Here is a 19,277-nt window from a genome sequence, read left to right on the forward strand (position 1 = left end):
ATCCAAAGGTTGAAAAATGTAATTTTATTGGGTACTCTTTAGAGCAGAAAGGGTATCGATGTTATAACCCTGTCACAAGTGAGTTCAGAGTGAGCAGGGATGTTATCTTGATGAGATGGGCAACTGGTATGCACCTACTGGTGATGTATTAGATGATGATAATGATCGGGACAGTTATATGCAGAAAGAAAAACAAGAATCACGGAGTCTTAGTGGACCAAAAACATCATCTGGTACTATACCTACAGTGAACTCTTGGTCTAGAAGACTAAGGAGTAGCCCCACATCTTCAGGTGGATCTATAAGTGTTGCAAAGAAGGACAAAGGAAAGAAGAAAGTGTTGGATGGTAATGATGCATCCACCAGTCATTTGGGATTTGACGAAGATTCCAGTGGTTTAGAGAGTTTGGATGATGAGCTTGGTATTCCTTCAGTTAGGACACCAGGTGTACAGAGAGCTCATAGTAATGTAAAGGCTCCATTGAGTGATCTAGTGGTATGGGAGTTCTGTTCATAATGTAGACAGCAGTATGGATAGCCTCACACCAAAGAATTTTGGGCATATTATTTTTAGCCATTAATGCCCATGCGACTTCTGCAATATGCCTATTTTTTCTTTCTGCAACCCCATTTTGTTGTGGGGTATACCTGCAAGTAAATTGCCCCTTTATCCCATGAGTCCTCAAGAAGCCACTAAACTCATTGGAGATGTACTCTCCCTCTCCATCTAATCTCAAGCACTTCACTTTTAAGCATGTTTATGTTTCAATAGCTGCCTTAAAATATTTGAAGTGCTCAAACACATCACTTTTTTCTTTCATGAAGTATGCCCATAACTTCCTTGAATAGTCATCAATAAATGTGACAAAGTATTTGCTGCCACCAAGAGATACATTCTGTGTAGGCCCCCAAATATCTGTATGCACTACATCAAGTATTTTTCTACTCATTTCTCTATCATGAGAGAAGGGTTGTCTTGCCTACTTAGCAAACTGATATGCTTTATAGACTTTATGCAATTCTACAACTCTAAAAGAAGGCAACTCTGTAACCAATCCTCTGGATTGCATTAATTTCAGCCTTTGCTCATTTGCATATCCAATACATTTATGCCATATTTCAATATCTACAACTACTCCTTTTCCTTGAGCATACATAGCAGCATCCATTGCAAGAATTCCAGCATCTAAAGTGAACATTCGGCCAACTCTACTTCCTTTTGTGACCAATCTGCACTTATCATTAAAGTCTTCTACAAAACAACCTTTTGCATTGAATCAGACCTGCAACCCCTACTCTACCATTTGGCCAATACACACTAGATTTTTTGTAATTGATGGCATATGTAATACATCTGTCAGACTCTTTGTCTGGCCATCATACAAGGATAAGGGAACCTTTCCAATGTGCGAAATTGGATGGCATGAATCATCACCTATTTGCACATAACTTGGGTTTTGTAAGTCCTGCATCTTTCCAAACCATTCAACATGACTGGTCATATGATTAGATGCACCTAAATTGACATACCATACATCATCATGTGTCCCCTTTCCTATAACTGCATTCATCATATGTTGCATAACAAATAGACACTCATTTTTGTCTTCATTCTATCATGAAGACGATGCATAGTTTCCTTACTGCAATTTACCATTGCGAATGTCATCTTTCTTAGCATAGCAATGGGCTGCAATATGGCCTGTTTTGCCACAATAATAGCAAACAATAGCAGAATTTCCAGAACCTCTATTCTTCCATCCGCCTCTTCCTCTAGAGCTCCCCCTGCCTCTAAAGTTTCCTCGGCCTCCTCAAACCTACATTTCACTAAATTGCTAATTGAACCTATTTTGCTGGTTATCACCAGCACGTCCCATACCATGGCCTCTCGAAGAGGATCTACCACGTCCCCTTCCTAAACTTGAGTAAAATTCTTGGACTTGTTCACAATTTCTTTTAGACAAATCACCCTGCATATTGATCTCTTCGGTAATCATGAGAGAGATTAGCTCATCAAAATTTGGAAATGGCTTTCGTACATATACTGAAGTAACAAATGATTTCCATGCCTTCTCATTGTTAAGGCCACTCAAAGTGGATGAAACCAAATCATCATCATCAGGCATTGCATCAATCACTGCTAAAGCATCAGCAATGCTCCTCACCTTCAACATATACTCATTGACAGACATTTTTCCTTTCTTCAAGGCATTCAACTCTTGCTTAAGTTGAATCTTTCGTGCCTTTGTATTTACTGAAAACATGCTCTCAAAAATTATCTAAGCTGCATATGAAGTTTCTGCATTCCTGATATGTCCCAACATCATATTATCAATGACTACAGATAACCAGTACATCACCTTTTTGTTTTTCACATTCCATGCTTTTAATTCATCTACAGTAGAAGGGATACCCAGCTCTGGCTCATTTTCTTTACCTGAAACAAACTCATAAAGGCCCTTTCCAATGAGGAAGTTCGTCACACGAAACTTCCATGAAGGGTAGTTGTTCTTGTCGAGCTTCTCAATAATGGGATTTCCACTGTTCTTTGCCATTATCACAAATAAAGATACAACATAGCAAGCTAGTCTTCTGTAATCTTTCACAACACGTGCACAGCAATACACCAAGCAACCATTTTCACTGATTGCTCAATAGTACATGTAATCTGCAACCTGTTTGCAAATAAACCTTATGTCTTCTTCCTGTAAACAAATCCCAAATTACAGATTCGCAATTTGTAACATGTGCACCCACTTTCGGTCAATACAGTCAAAATCACAGTGTACCCTAAAACTGCTCTCCGCAACCTTGCGGCTCTAAAACGGGGCCTAAAACGGCCTCAGATGCCCAAAATAACTACAGGAGAGCCCTAAAGGGCCAAGCTGCAAGATTACGGTGATCTGCTCGCATACCAAATCTCACAGCAATCTGAAATTTTTGCTCGACTCTACTTCCAGTGCCTCCACAGGCACTATCCAAGAGAGAGAGTGGAAGAATGGGAGAGCTTCTTACCCGTTGCTTGCTTGCTCAAACCTTGCTTCTTCTCCTTCAATTCAGCCTTCAAAATCAGCCTCTCTCAATGGCGCAACTCTGATACCATGTCAAGAATCGCGTGGTGGGGGAACTTGCTTGAGCTGCTGCGCCAAACACGCACTGTATACACAAGAGGAAGCTCACTCAAGAACACAAGAAGAGAGATAGAGGCCCAAACGTTTTCTTGTTGAGTTCTTCTTCTACTTCCACACACTATACAATGTACAAAAAGTATAGATAAGATACAACATAAAGGAAAGTGGCCTTCCAAGTCAAACAATGCATAACCAACTACACTAATCGACTGGCGCTATATCTTTGCCAGCTGTAGGTAGGTGTAACAAACTAAATATAATAAGTGATAAGTCAGTGGCCATGTGAGTATCATAATGACCACCAACATGCTTAGTGTAGATGTGCAGACTCATCTAGCCAGGCGGTCCATCATCAATGTCCGCATGTGTTGAGCTTGCCATCTCAATAAAATTATGTGGACGAAGCCCTCCAAGGGCCAAATTGTGTGGATCAAGGTTGGATTGGCCAAGTCATAGTGCTAAAAGGCCTAATATGGCCAACGCAATTGGCATGCACAAGTTCTAATGACCAAGGGACTCCAAGGGCTAAGTAACTAGGTGAAAGCCCTTCTGGGCCAAGTGCTTGTGGCGAGGCCAAGAGGTATACTATTGTGAGGTAGAGAATAGAGAGAGAGTGTGTGTGTGTGAGAGAGAGAGATCACACTCAAGACTCAATAAGGAAAAAAAATCAACTGAGCAGACTACAAGAGCCGTACCTATCTATTTGTCACAATTGGAGTAGAAGACACCATCCTTGTAGTTGATTCATCATTCTGCCCCCTTTGCTTTCCTCCATGAGCTGTAATTACACTCCATGACTTTTCTCTCATCATTCTATCCCCTTTGCTTTTGTCCATTCACTCCATCACTTCTCTCTCATTATGTCCTCTTTAACTACACATAAACCAAAAATCAAGAAAAGCAATGGATGCAAAAGTAAATGCTACAAGAGAGATTTCCAACCCATTGCTTCTATTCTAAGGCCCCACATTCACCCTTTTTCTCCTATGGACTATAGAATCCCAAAAGTTCTTTTTTTTAAATGATTTTTAAACATTTGGACTTTAGTTTCTCATTTTTTTATCTACTCAAGAAGTGAAGGCTATCTATAAACTCTAAATCAAAAATCCAAACACACACAACAAATCGGTCTTCTCTTGACTTGCTCCATCCTAAACGAATATGTGCAACATGTTTTTATCTACTCAAGCAGCCAAGGCTATCTATAAACACTAAATCAAAAATCCAAATGCACACAAAAAATCGATAGTCTCTTGACTCACTCCATCCTAAACTAATATGTGCAACATTTTGGATTATGAGTTCCTATTCTGGTGCTCAATGTGGAGAGCATATGTTTAGTCATTCAGTTCCATCAGTCCTTGCAACAAAACCAAAATATCAAAGCTTTATCAAGCTTAACAAAATGGGTTATGGGTCCACGGCCAACGGGAGAGAAAGGATGCATGTGGACACCCTCTTTCATGCAATAGATGAGCTTGGGTTTGCATGATGGGGGTTGGAATGTTATCTCTGCTGGCATTTCCAAGTGCAGCTTTCGTGACTTCCGCATTCATAGCTCCCAAACTTCTCATCTTAGGGGCCATGATGGATGCATGTTTCTTTGAGTAGAACTTCAATGGACTTGAGAGTTGCATCATCTAGCTTTGAGTAGCTAGGATGGAGATAGTAGAGCCTCCGCAAGAGATGAGAGAGACTTCAACTCCGCAAGAGGTGATACAGTAGGGCCTTTGAGATGATACCCTCCCCTTCTATTAATTATTTTTTCTCTCTCTCCTATCTTCTTCTCTCCCTCAACTTCTTCATTTCCTCTCTCTATCGTTATCTCTTCTTCCCTAACTTCTTCTTCTCCCTATTCTTCTTCTTCTTCTTCTTCTTCTTCTTCTTCCTCTCTCTCTCTCCTTTGCTTCTCCTCTCTCTCTCTCTCTACACTTATCACACTCACAGCACCGTATTTTCAGTTTCCAGTTTTTAGCTTTTCATTCAGCACTTTTATTTTGGATAGCTGGACCTCATCAATTGTATCACAGTTTGTCTCATAGGCCAGTTTTGGTCTTTAGAAGACGTTAATATAACTTTCTTTCTTTCTTTTTCTCTCTCCTTCTTCTCCTTCTCTTCTTCTCCTCTCTCTCTTCCTCTCTTCTTCCCTTCTTCTTCTCCTCCTCTTCTTCTCCTCTCTCTCTCCCTCTCTCTTCTTCTCCTCTCCCTCTCCCAGCTCTCAAGTTGCTAAGCCTTCTCCCTAAGGCCTCCTATATCCTTTATTATGATTTTTTTTTCTTTTGGGGGGGGGGGGGGGGGGGGGGGGGGTTTGGGGGGGAAGGTAGCACACATGTGCTCCTTCCCCCCATCAACTTCATCGGCATCATCATCATTAGCTTTGCTATCCTCGCCTTCTTCTTGGCTATCGTTATCTACTTCTTCCTCCTCGTGCTCATCGCCACCCTCTGCCACATCAGCTTCTCGTCCTTTCCCTCCCCCACCTTGGCTTTGTCATCGAACCCCTTTCCCTCGCCACCTGTTTGGTGGTGGCTGGGTGGGGGGGGGGGGGGGGGTATTACAGTAATCAAAGGCCTAAATGACTTAATTCATATCTAGGGTTTGAGTTGTAATGAGCATGGCCTAATGTGGGACGACTAGTATAATCAATGGGAACTTTGTAATGAACATGGTCTGATATGACCAAATAATAGAAAAGAAGGCCTAAAAGTCCACTTTTGTATGTCAATCATGGCCCAAATTGGGCCAAATGGGAAAATTAATAGCCAAATAGACCAACTCATGATGAACTCTACCCTTTATGGGAAAATTGTGTGGATGAAACCCTCCAAGGGCCAAATTGTGTGGGTCAATGTTGGATTGGCCAAGTCATAGTGCTAAAAGGCCTAATATGGCCAACGCAATTGGCATGCACAAGTTCCAATGACCAAGGGACTCCAAGGGCCAAGTAACTAGGTGAAAGACCTTCTGGGCCAAGTGCTTGTGGCAAGGCCAAGAGGTATACTATTGTGAGGTAGAGAATGGAGAGAGAGAGAGAGAGAGAGAAAGAGAGAGAAAGAAAGAAAGAAAGAAAGTTATATTAACGCCTTCTAAATACCAAAACTGGCCTATGAGACAAACTGTGATACAACTAATGAGGCCCAGCTATCCAAAATAAAAGTGCTGAATGAAAAGCTAAAAACTGGAAACTGAAAGGTGTTGTGAGTGTGATAAGTGTCATGTATGTGTATGTGCATATGTAGCTCTGGTACTCCAGATAATGGCTACAAAAGGGGAACAAATGTCGGCTGTGATAGGGGAACAACTGTCGGCTGTGATAAAGTGGTGCGATGTGTATATGTAACAGATGTAGAGAGAGAGAGAGAGAGAGAGAGATCACACTCAGGACTCAACAAGGCAAAACAATCAACGAAGAAGCAACTACAAGAGCCATACCTATCTATTTGTCACAATTGGAGTAGAAGACACCTTCCTTGTAGTTGATTCATCATTCTGCCCCCTTTGCTTTCCTCCATGAGCTATAATTACACTCCATGACTTCTCTCTCATCATTCTGCCCCCTTTGCTTTCCTCCATGAGCTGTAATTACACTCCATCACTTCTCTCTCATTACGTCCTCTTTAACTACACATAAACCAAAACTCCACTCCAAAAATCAAGAAAAGCAATGGATGCAAAAGCAAATGCTACAAGAGAGATTTCCAACCCGTTGCTTCCATTCTAAGGCCCCACATTCATCCTTTTTCTCCTATGGACTATAGAATCCCAAAAGTTCTTTTTTTTAATGATTTTTTAACATTTGGACTTTAGTTTCTCATTTTTTTATCTACTCAAGAAGCGAAGGCTATCTATAAACTCTAAATCAAAAATCCAAACACATACAACAAATTGATCTTCTCTTGACTTGCTCCATCCTAAACGAATATGTGCAACATGTTTTTATCTACTCAAGAAGCCAAGGCTATCTATAAACACTAAATCAAAAATCCAAATGCACACAACAAATCAATCGTCTCTTGACCCACTCCATCCTAAACTAATTTTTGCAACATTTTGGATTGTGAGTTCCTATTCTCGCGCTCAATGTGGAAAGCATATGTTTAGTCATTCAATTCCATTGGTCCTTGCAACAAAACCAAAATATAAAAGCTTTATCAAGCTTAACACTAGACTTGGTGGAAGTGCTTCTCCCAACTTGGCTACTTCTAACTCTCACATAATCATTGCACACCCTCAAGCTTACCATATCAAAATTACCGATTCACCTTGTCATTGTAGTCTATCTATGAAGGCTCATCAATTGCTCCATAACTCATGAAATGCTTCTCAATAAGGATAAATAATGGAGAGAGAGAGAGAGAGAGGGAGAGATCACACTTACAACTCAACAAAATAGAATGATCAACTCAGAAGCAAGTGCAAGAGCCATACATTTGTGTTCATCACAATTGGAGTAGAAGACACCTTCCTTGTAGTTAATTCATCCTTCTCAATGGAGAGAGAGAGAGAGATCACACTCAAGACTCAATAAAACAAAACAATTAACTAAGAAGCAATTGCAAGAGCCATATGTGTCTGTTCATTACAATTGCTCCATAACTTACTCATTCACCTTCTCAATGGGGAGAGAGAGAGAGAGAGAGAGAGAGAGAGAGAGAGAGTGTGTGTGTGTGTGTGTGTGTGTGTGTGTGTGACAAATCACACATAAGATTCAACAAAGAAAAATGATCAACTGAGAAGTAATTGCAAGAGCTATACATGTTTGTTCGTCACAATTGGACTAGAAGACACCTTCCTTGCAATTGATTTGTCCTTCTGTCCCCTTTACTTTTCTTCTGATCTCTAATTACACTCCTTTCTCTCTTCTCTCTTATTCTATCCTTCTCTTTAACTACACATAGACCAAAACTCCACTCCAAAATGCAAGAAAAGCAATGGATGCAAAAGCAAAGGCTACAAGAGAGATTTCCAACCCATTGCTTCTATTCTCAGGCCCATACATTCACCCTTTTTCTCCTATGGACTACAGAATCCCAAAAGTCCTTTTTTTTTAAATGATTTTTAAACCTTTGGACTTTAATTTCTCATGCTTTTATCTACTCAAGAAGTGAAGGCTATCTATAAACACTAAATCAAAAATCCAAATGCACACAACAGATAGATCTTCTCTTGACTTGCTCCATCCTAAACTAATCCATGTAACATTTTGGACTGTGAGTTCCTATTCTAGCACTCAGTGTGGAAAGTGTATGTTTAGTCATTCAATTCCATCGGTCCTCACAACAAAACCAACATATAAATTTCCCAATCTTAACACTAGACTTGATGGAACACTTATTGATTCAAGTGCTTCGCCTAGCTTGGCTAATGCTACCTCTCGCATAATCATTGCACACCCTCAAGCTTTAATAATTCATAATTCATGCAATACAAATTTCATTATGATCAATTCAACTCGATGGCACAACCTATTGAGGGCACAATCATCCAAGCCACCATAGGTATTTGTTAGCCCCTTAAGTGGGCGCTATCTCCATGTAAGAGGCTCTGGCAAAATTCCTTTCCTACTGCTCACACAGAGCAAAACCCTAGCTATGGGTTCTCTGGCAACCATAGCCATGAAGCTTCAAGCTTTCTCCTTTCAACATTAATCACCCTATTTGACACTAATAGTGATTCTAATCAGTGATTCAAGCCCTATGGCATCTCTTACAAATCTAGAAGATCCATCTTAGGTTCAAAGATGCTTGGTGAATATCATTAAGCTCGTGAGAAAGCTAACTTGTAGACCTATACTATGAGATGAGTGCTTATAAGCACTAATGTTATATCTCATAGTTATGTTCATGCTTCTAATCAACATGTGGAAAATGTTTTACCCTAGATCTCAGTCTTGAGGAGATTAGTCTCCATCTATCTTAAGCATATTCATTAAGTGCCTAACTATCATTGTAAGGCTATGTGTAGGTTATAAACACATTGACCATTGTCCTCATCCCTCATCTCATCTTGTAACACATCACAATTGATCCTGCTATGTATTAATCATCTTTTTTCCTTCTACACTTATTGGCCATTGTGTAAAGGACCAGACACTGCCATTGCCTAGAAGAGTAATGATCGATAAGACCTTCCTATCATGACCATGGCTTATGCCAATGTTAGACCTCAAATCCATAAGTTTGATAGAAAATACTTTCATCCATGGCAGGTACCAATGAAGTATAAAATGATGGAGCAGGGCTACTGGCCCTTCATCATAGGGACCAAGTTTATTGATCCATCAAACCCACTTGATGTAGAAGATTATGAAAGAGCCCAAGCCATAATCATGCTTCATCTAGATGAATCACTAATCCATCACATTGACCAACTCCCCACCACTACCAAGGAGAAATGGGATGAGCTTGAAAACTTTATGGTGCTACAAGAAAGAACTCTAAATTTTTCCTTAAGATTGAATTTTTTAGTCTGGAGTAAATGAAAGGTGAGAAGGATCGAAAGCTTGCACACGAGCTATGGCGAGAGAGCAAGAGCAAGAAAGAGAGAGACAAGAAATGGGAACTCCAACAGTCACAATGTGTGACCGGGCCTTCCTTTATTTACTAGTCACTAAAATGAATGTAAAGAATAAAGTAACGTGACGGGTGCCCGCCACCTGTAGTGTGCAGTGGCAGGTACTGTCAGTGTAGTAATACACGTGCTGGCACGGCAAAGGCACCTTGACCCCAACAACCTCCCACTTAAAGGCGAATCTACCCCAGTGAGAGAGAAAAGGAAAGAAAAAAGACAGTACAACTATACATAGGTACAAGGGATGAGGAAAAACAATATCTCATCCAACGCCTATCAATCGCCTGAGGAAGGCAAAGCGCTCAGTAGTGAGGCTTTTCGTGAGCAGATCTGCAAGATTCTCGTCAGTGGAGATCTTGACAAGGTCAATAGACTTGTCCTCCACGACACCACGTATTAAGTAATACCTCACCTCAATGTGTTTCGTCTTCGCATGGAAGACCGGATTCTTAGCCAACTGAATGGCACTCATAGAATCCGAATGCAGTGTAGGTATAGCATCAAGCCCAAGATCAGTAACTAGATGGCCTAGCCATATGGCCTCCTTGCAAGCCTCAGTGGGCTGCAACATACTCGGCCTTTCTGAACCCTGGACATCCAAGAGACAACACCTCCAGCATAGGTAAATACATAGCCAGAAGTGGTCTTCCTACTATCTGCATGTCCTGCATAATCGGAGTCAGTGTACCCCACGACCCCTGTATCCTGGCTGCCATAGCAAATACACATATCTATTGTGCCCTTCAGGTACCTCATGATACCCTTCACGGCATCCCAATGTTTCCTGCTAGGTGTAGCCATATAGCGTGCCACAACACCAACTTCAAAGGCAATATCTGGATGAGTGGCTATCACGGCATACATCAAACTACCCACGGCTGAAGCATAAGGGATTTGGGCCATCTCGGCCCTCTGCTCATCTGTCTGCCGACAATCGGCCTGTGATACCTTCACATAAGAAGGCAATGGATCGCCAATAGGCTTTATGTCCTGCATGCGGAAGCGCTCAAGGACTTTATGAATATACTCCCTCTATGACAAGTAGAGTAGTCCCCCTGATGCCTGTCGCGTCTAATACGCATACCAAGGATGTGAGAGGCATGTCCCAAATCCTTCATCTCAAAGCTCTTCTTCAGCTGAGATTTAAGAGCATCTAGCTCATCATGAGCTTTCCCTGCAATCAGCATATCATCCAGATAGAGTACCAAAATAAGCAATGAACCATCACGGGCTTTCTTCGTGTAAAGACACGGATCCATAGCACTCCTGCTGTAGCCATGTGACTGCATAAAGGCATCAAACTTATGATACCATTCCCTAGGTGCCTGCTTCAAGCCATAAAGACTTTTCTTCAACTTGCACACTAGGTGCTCCCTGCCAGGTTCTGCAAAGCCTTTAGGCTGCTCCATATAGATCTCATCATGCAAGTCCCCATGTAAGAAAGCCGTCTTGACATCCATCTGATATAGATCTAAGTCAAGCTGAGCAACCAAAGCCAAGACCAAGCGCAAGGTGGTCATCTTAACCATAGGAGAAAAGACTTCATCAAAGTCTATACCATGCTCCTGCTTAAAACCCTTTGCTACCAATCTAGCCTTGTATACCGGCTTGGGGTGTCTAGGGGTACTTTTCAGCTTGTACACCCACTTGCATGGCAAAGCCTTCTTGCCCTTAGGCAAAGCAACCAAATCCCAAGTTTCATTCTTATGCAAGGAGTCGATCTCAGACTGCATAGCCCTCTCCCAGGAGTGACTGTCACCCCTGCGCATAGCATCATCATAAGTGAAAGGCTCTCCTGCATCTGTAACCAAAACATAATGCATAGAGGGCTGAAATCTATCAGGTGGACATCTGTCTCTAGCAGATCGTCTCACTGCAGGCTCTGTTGCCTGCCCAGTTCCCTGGCCAACACCCTGACCATGAGCATCTGCTGCAGCTGTAGGCTGTCCAACTAGCTGTGCAAGAGCTCTAGGCTCCTCCTAAAAGATAATTCTGCGGATCTCAACCACCTTCTTAGACTGTCTGTGCATCTTGTCTTCATGGAAGACTACATCATGGCTACGTACTATTTTCCGCGCCTGCGGATCCCATAGGTGATAGCCCATCTCTCCTGAATCACCATAACCAAGAAAGATGCATTTAATGCTCTTTGGATCCAACTTACTCCTCTTGTCCTTGGGCACATGGCAGAATGCCTCACATCCAAAGACATGGAGATGCGCATAAGAGGGTGGCTTACCAACCCAAACTTCCTCTGCAACCTGGAAATTTAATCCACTAGAAGGCGATCGGTTTATGACATACACTGCCGTACTAACTGCCTTAGCCCAAAAGCTCTGTGGTAGGCCTGCATGGCTAAGCGTAGGCTCCTGAATAGTCCTGTTCATGCGCTCAGCCAAACCATTCTGGGGTGGGGTGTAAGGGGCGGTCAACTGACGCTTAATACCCTTGTCATCACAAAACTGCTCAAAAGCACATGAGACATATTCTCCCCCATTGTCAGTCCTAAGGCATTTCAGCCTATACCCAATCTGGTTCTCAATAAGAGTAAGCCAACGTTGAAAGACTGCCAAGACATCGAACTTTTGCTTTGTGGGATAAGCCCACACTTTCCTAGAAAAATCATCAATGAAGGTAACAAAGTACTTCGCGCCACCCATAGACATACAAGGCATGGACCCACAAACATCTGAATGCACCAAAGCCAAGGGCTCACTCATGCATGGCCTACCCGATTTCTTATGCATAGACCTATTCTGCTTACCATAAAGACAATGATCACACGAGTCAAAACGTGCATAGTCCAAAGGCGGAAGATACTGCAAACCAGATAACATTTTCATTCCCTTCAAAGACATATGCCCCAAACGGGCATGCCAAAGTGATACATGTGGGATAGAACCCACTGCCAAAACATGGTCTACAGAAGACCCAGATACAACAAGAGAATAGAGGCTGCCAGCCTTGGCACCTCTAGCAAGCACAAGTCTGCCTCTGGTAATCTTCCAAGCAGAATCCCCAGAACAGATATGAAACCCTGCATCATCCAACTATCCTACAGACATAAGACTGCGCGTGAGCGCAGGTACATGACGTACATCCCTGAGCAAAAAGGAACTGCCAGTGGAAAACTGCAACTGAATATCTCCACATCCCACAATATCAAGAGACTTGTCATCTCCAAGTCTGACTGATCCAGATACAGTACGGTAAGAGTGAAACCACTCACGGTAAGGCATCACATGGAAGGACACACCTGAATCCAATAACTAGCACTGTGCATACATACTAGGTGTCTCAGTCAAGTGTGAGGCATCAGAAGAACTAGCTGCAAGTATGAATTCATCACCACCATCAGAATCCTCGGTCTGCGTGACATTAATTTCCTCAATCTTGACGCTGGACTTCACAGGTACTATGCTGCGATCAGAGGACTTCTCCTACACTTTCTCTTTCCCCTTATCCTTGCACTTCTCATTGCACAACTCATGACACTCTGGTCTGATATGGCCCTTTTTCCCACAATGATGACAAGTGACATTAGCATTGCGCCCACGCGACTTACGCGACTTTCCACGGATTTAGACCCCGACCCTTCTGCGAGTCATGGCCACGGCCATGACCACGATCATTCCTATCATTCCTACCTCTAAATGTCAAAGCATGTGAAACACAAGAGGCATCCAAGTTTTTGCGATTAACCTCTTCCTGCAGAAGAGCACTCTCAACATCATTCAGTTTCAGAGTAGCACTAGAGGCACATAGGGCAGTGCGGAATACATCCCATGACTCATTCAGAGTCCCAAGCAAGAAAATAGAGGAGTGACTTCCTCTCCAAAGGCGATATCCTGCGAAGTCAGGTTCTTCAGTATAGCATGGAACTGGCTCAAGTGAGCAGACATAGTCGCATTATCCTTCATGCGCAGATCCATAAGCTGCTTCAACCAGTACATCTGACTCGCTGGACTTTTCTTATCATAAAGATTCTTGATCTTATTCCATAGATCCCATGCACTCTGTGCTTCCTCAAATACATTACAATGTACCTGTTCAGTGAGAGACAATACAATCGTGGACTTGCATAGCTCATCAAGCCAGTCATCATTGTCCATAGTTTCAGGCTGCTCCCCGCTCAACCGAAGTGGCTTAATCTGAGATTTCTGCACCAAGACCTGCCAAATTTGACTCTTCCAATAAGAGTAGTTAGTACCATCCAAATTTGTGATGTTAAATATGGCATTATCAGTCGAAGAGGACTCCATAATGCAGGCTGGAAATGCACGGACAATGTAAAACTGCTGGCTGTTTTACTGCAGAAAATGCCCAAAATCCACTGAAATGAGCTCCAAATGGCAAGAAAAGTGTGCCAAAAGATGCTACCCACTTAGTACTAGGTGCGGTACACCAAATCAGGATATTTCAGCATAAAAAATACTGCCACCAATAAATGCTTGCTGTAATAAATTTCAAAACTGCAATAATGAGAGCGAACTGTCCCAAAACTGGATCTAATGTCAACTAAACAATGCTAGGTCCAAAGCCGGCATAAAGAGGACAAAGCAAAGCCAAATGACAGTGAAAATACATGAGCATAACACCGAGAGATGTCAAATAGCATCTGCCAGTAAGAGGCACACCCTAGACAATCTAGGCAAAATGTACCTGCAACTGCCAAAACCTGACACAAATAGGTGTCTGCTCAAAGGAAAGCGGATCCAAAACTGAGACTCAACTCATAAGCATCCTGTGAGCCAAGACATATACTCAATGCAACATCCAATTGTTGGGGTATAATCCCAAAGTCTCAATACATCTGTAACTGCTCAATGACATTGACTGCTCCAATACATGTAACTGCTCCAATAGCATGTAATCCCTGCTCAAGGTCAAGTAAGCATACAAGATGCTCCCACTGGCACAAAGGGCGTACAAACAAGCTCAAGGGCTCAAGAAACCCAAGACAAAGTACCAGTGACAAGTGACCAAGTCAATGCATCATACGCATCCAAGAGCATGACATACATGAAGCAACTGATGGAAGCAACCAACAAGCAATACGTAATTCCAAAATAAGATCTATGTCAACTCAATGACATCTGATAGCAACCAAGTAAATGATCAAACTGAGTCAGAAATGCTCAAATACATCCAAGGCAAAGATCCCAATGTCGGTAAAGCATAGATGAACCAAGCAGCATATATCACAAACCAAAGCATGTAATGTATGAAGCCTAACTGTCAAGCATAGACATGAGGCATAAGCGGTCCAAGAGCACGCCAAGTCGGTCCAAATGCCAATGAATACCAACCAAGACGAAGCTTATGCGTAGCTCAAATACATTCCATAGACTCAAACATGAGCTCAAAGTCGTCCCCAAATGTCAGATACATGATGGCAAATCCCAAAGCATACATCCGGTACCAATAGGTAAGTGACAAAGCATCCAAAGTACCTTCAGCCCACTATTATTACAGCCAAGTTTGACTGTCAAATCTGAGAAATTTCAGCTATTATTTCAGGCCAAAATCATGACATAATCATTTGCATACATTCCCAAGGCACTAGGCATCATGTAGGCCGCATACGGGCATCAAACAAGGTAACTGGAGTAGAGTATAAGCATCAAATGCCAATGCCAAGTATGGTTGCCCTGTTTCTAGCATTGTATAACAGTAAAAATCTGAGTATACAAGGGCTCAATCTAGCTCCAAAATCCTATCCAAACAATGGCACATCATCCCCAACCATATAGGCATTTACCAAGCAAAAAAGGGGCATCATCGGACCATCACCACTGATCTCAGGCATGAGAAGCAGGGGGCTGCCCTGTATTACAACATGTAGACCTGTGATTTTTAGCCTATCTGAAAATGTGGAGCTCAAAGCTCAAAGGTTAAGCGCCATAGATCAGTACCAAAGGGCATAAAGCAAGGCCAAGGTGGTTATTGAGTGCCCAATGAGCTCCAGGAGGAAGTGGGAGCTGGAGGAAGAGGAATGCCATGTGTGTAAAGTGTTGCCACAGCAGGGCACAGCCTGCGTGATCTCTGAGCAGGCCTGGACTGCCACGTGTGCTGGGGAAGAAAAATGGGGAGGGTAGGTAGGCACTAGTAGTGCTCCAAGAAGCCTTGAGTGGGCTCAAACCACATGGAGCACAAGGGGGAACTGCTGACGGGCTGCCCGGGGAAGCTTCAAATGATGGCTACCCCTCTTCTTCCACCTATTTAAAACTGAGAACTGAAGTAAAACCCTTCAAACTCTGATGCAATACCTCAAGGGCAAGGCCCTGAAGAAGCCCAACAATGCCGGGAGGAAGCTCGGGAAGCCGGGGAGTATCGGAAGCTCAAGAGATTGGCTATGGCTGCCGGGATGGAGACCCAATGCGTGAAGGAGTCGATGCGAAGGTAGAGAAGCACCGAGTTGAGCTCGAGCAAGAGGAAGCCAAGCTCTAATACCAGTTGAAAGGTGAGAATGATCGAAAGCTTGCACGCGAGCTATGGTGGGAGAGCAAGAGCAAGAAAGAGAGAGACAAGAAATGGGAACTCCAACAGTCACAATGTGTGACCGGGCCTTCCTTTATTTACTAGTCACTAAAATGAATGTAAAGAATAAAGTGACGTGACAGGTGCCCGCCACCTACAGTGTGCAGTGGCAGGTACTGTCAGTGTAGTAATACACGGGGCAGCACGGTGGAGGTGCCTTTACCCCAACAGTAAAAGCAAGGAGAAAACCTAGGTAAGTTTATTTCTCACATGAAGGGGCTCATGGCACAACTGTCCTCAATCCAAGCTCCAATTCATGATGAAGATGCCATTGCAATTCTCTTGAAAGTGTTAAAGTGCCATTGCAATTCTCTTGAAAGCTATAAAGAAGGCATTCCCAACCCTTGTAACTACTCTTACAAATATCCCAAAATCCAACCTTGGAAAGCACCATCCAATCTTGTTTAGATGAGGAGAAAAGAAATTAGAAAGAAGGCAACACCAATCAAGCATCTACTTCAACAACCCGTGAACAACTTTTGGTTCATACTGTCTCCACCAAATGTTCTTTTTGCAATAAGAAAGGGCATCTTGTCAGCCAACTGTTGGAAAAAATATCCTCACAAAATGAAGTGCAACAAATGTAAGAAGACAGGGCATATTACCAATAAATGTCATACCACCCCTAAAGTATCAAAAGAATTGAAGACCAACTTTGTCTCCAAAACACCTAATGATCGGCTTTTTTAAATCTATAAATCCTCTACTTATAAGCACTCTTGTAGCCTAATTTATAAAGGCATCCCATTTTGTTGAGGGAAGTCATTAACATGGCTTGTAGTCCCATTGAAGGGGGGTGCTGAGAGATAGGCATGTGAACCCCATGTATGCAAGGATGGATAAGGGTAGCTGGGTATGAATAAAATAGAGGGCAAGGGAAAACCCTAACCCTAGCCATCTAGAGGCTATTCAAACCATCTAAAGGTCACTCTCAAAGTAGAGGAGAGTGTACCTGTTGTACTTGTGAACAACTCATTGAGCAAGGTCTTCTTCTTGTGCTTGAGCTCTCTCTCTCCCTCTTGTGCACGCTTTCTTGCTCTCACTTTGATATTTCAACATAAAGAAGCAAGGAGAGAGCTCTACAAGATTGTACACCACAAGAATGAGCTTATCCATTCATTTTTTGGTTTTTTTTTTATTGGCTTGATTTTTAGACATCCTACTCTCTCTTTGGCCTAAAATCAGATATCTCCCATATTGTACATGCCTTCCAATTTTTAACCAACCTTTTAAAGCCTTGTGCTACCAATGCCTTACTTTGAAATATATTAAAATTTTCACGGGAGTGCGGTTGGCTCTCAAAAATAATTTACAATATAAAACTATTCAAAACAATTTATAATTGTCCCAAAAATGCCTTTATGTCAAAATTCGTCTTTGTGTATTCACATTTGTGTCTATGTCCAAGCCTTTACACTTTTATTTTTCTAAAGTTTTCTTGATTTTTAACATTATTTTGTTTTCCTTTTCTGAGAAAAGATTAAAAATTTCTGTATTCATGGTCTTGTTCTAATAGTCTTTGTTATATATACTCTGATGAGTCATTATCATTGTATATTGTATTATACCAAATCGCTTACCATTGATCTAAGAGACAGTATTAGCAGAATAGTTAGTTCGTATGCAACTCTATGCATGTTCCAGTGGGTTGGGCATTTCATGACATAGTTTACCTACATGTGTGCTTGATATTTTATGCATTTTTTATGGCCAACTACATTATTTGTTGGCTAACTTATTTTTTTGGTGGCCCCAAATGCTAGCCAATTTGATTATGATCTTAGGCCTATTTATAGTCCAAGCGCTTCCTCCTCCAATCACTTATTATTCATACTTCCATATCAAGTTCCATTGGCGAGAGGGAGCCAATGAGAGTGCCCACGCAACCAGCAACTCACATTGATTTTATATCATTGCATGTCTTTGTACATGAATTCCATTTCCCAAGCATCTCTTCTCCCCCAAGTTCTTTTGTAGAGTGCTCTTCTTCTTTTCCAGTGTTTCTCTTTTTCTCTTCTTTCTTGTGTTACACAATCTATGACAACACTTTTCTATGCTTCTATTGTTGCATCCACTTCTAGCATAGTGTACATCTATTTGCCGCGCCTCTTGTCCTATTGGAATTCAGAGTCAATAACATGGGCAAAGGAGACATCTTGTTAGACTCAATAATCTTCCATTGTTCAATGATCTATTTGCATGGCGCATTTGGAGCATAAATAGAGATAAGATTCTCTATCTGTCTTCTTGACCCATCTCAGTAGATACTACTACCATGCAACCATCCTCATCCGTCCTCTTCACTTCAGTGTGTTGTGCATCCTTCACTAGGAGAACTCTTCCTCCGCAGCACAGTGCTATTGAAGCAGACGTAAGAGGGAAACTCCTTACCACCAGCATCTCCTTGCTGCACCTTTAACTCCTGAAGGGCTAACACATCGGACTTTCTTCTTCTCAATAGCTTGCTGTAGATCATCCGCTTCTTATACGCGCAAAGATTCCATGCATTCTAGGATGGGTTGATGAGCTTTGAAGAGCTACTGATGGAAATGATAACCAGAATCTTCAGCCTCCTCGTATAATTTGTGCTTACATGATGCTTTACTCAGAGCTTGTCTTCCTATTCGCAGGTATATTCTTCTCACCTGGCTTCTCCTCCGCAATGTGAGATTGCATGTTGCAGCTTGCAGCTACCTTCTCTAGTCTCCTTCCCTCTGGCGTCCACCATCATGTTTGAAGGCTATAGCTGGCTTATTGCTTTGCTCACTTCTGTCCTTCTACTTTTCGGTTCGAATCTTGGAGGCCTCCAGCCTGACACTCCTCTCTCTTTCTTGCTGCTCAGGACCTTCTTATCACCACCATGGCCACTCTCTAGCAAAATGCCCTACTTCATGGCAAAGGTAGCAAGAGTCAGGGGAGAAAGGGAACTGCGGGAACTGGACTTCAACCAGAACCATCAAACCATGAGGGTTGTAAAGCTCCGAAAACTCACATGGCTCAACGCAGTCGTCCCAAAGAATGCACGCATGCTTTTCT

Source organism: Lygodium microphyllum, chromosome 15, assembly GCF_053477565.2.
Source record: "Lygodium microphyllum isolate KBCC chromosome 15, Lygodium_microphyllum_v1.1.10, whole genome shotgun sequence".
Classification (NCBI taxonomy): domain Eukaryota; kingdom Viridiplantae; phylum Streptophyta; class Polypodiopsida; order Schizaeales; family Lygodiaceae; genus Lygodium; species Lygodium microphyllum.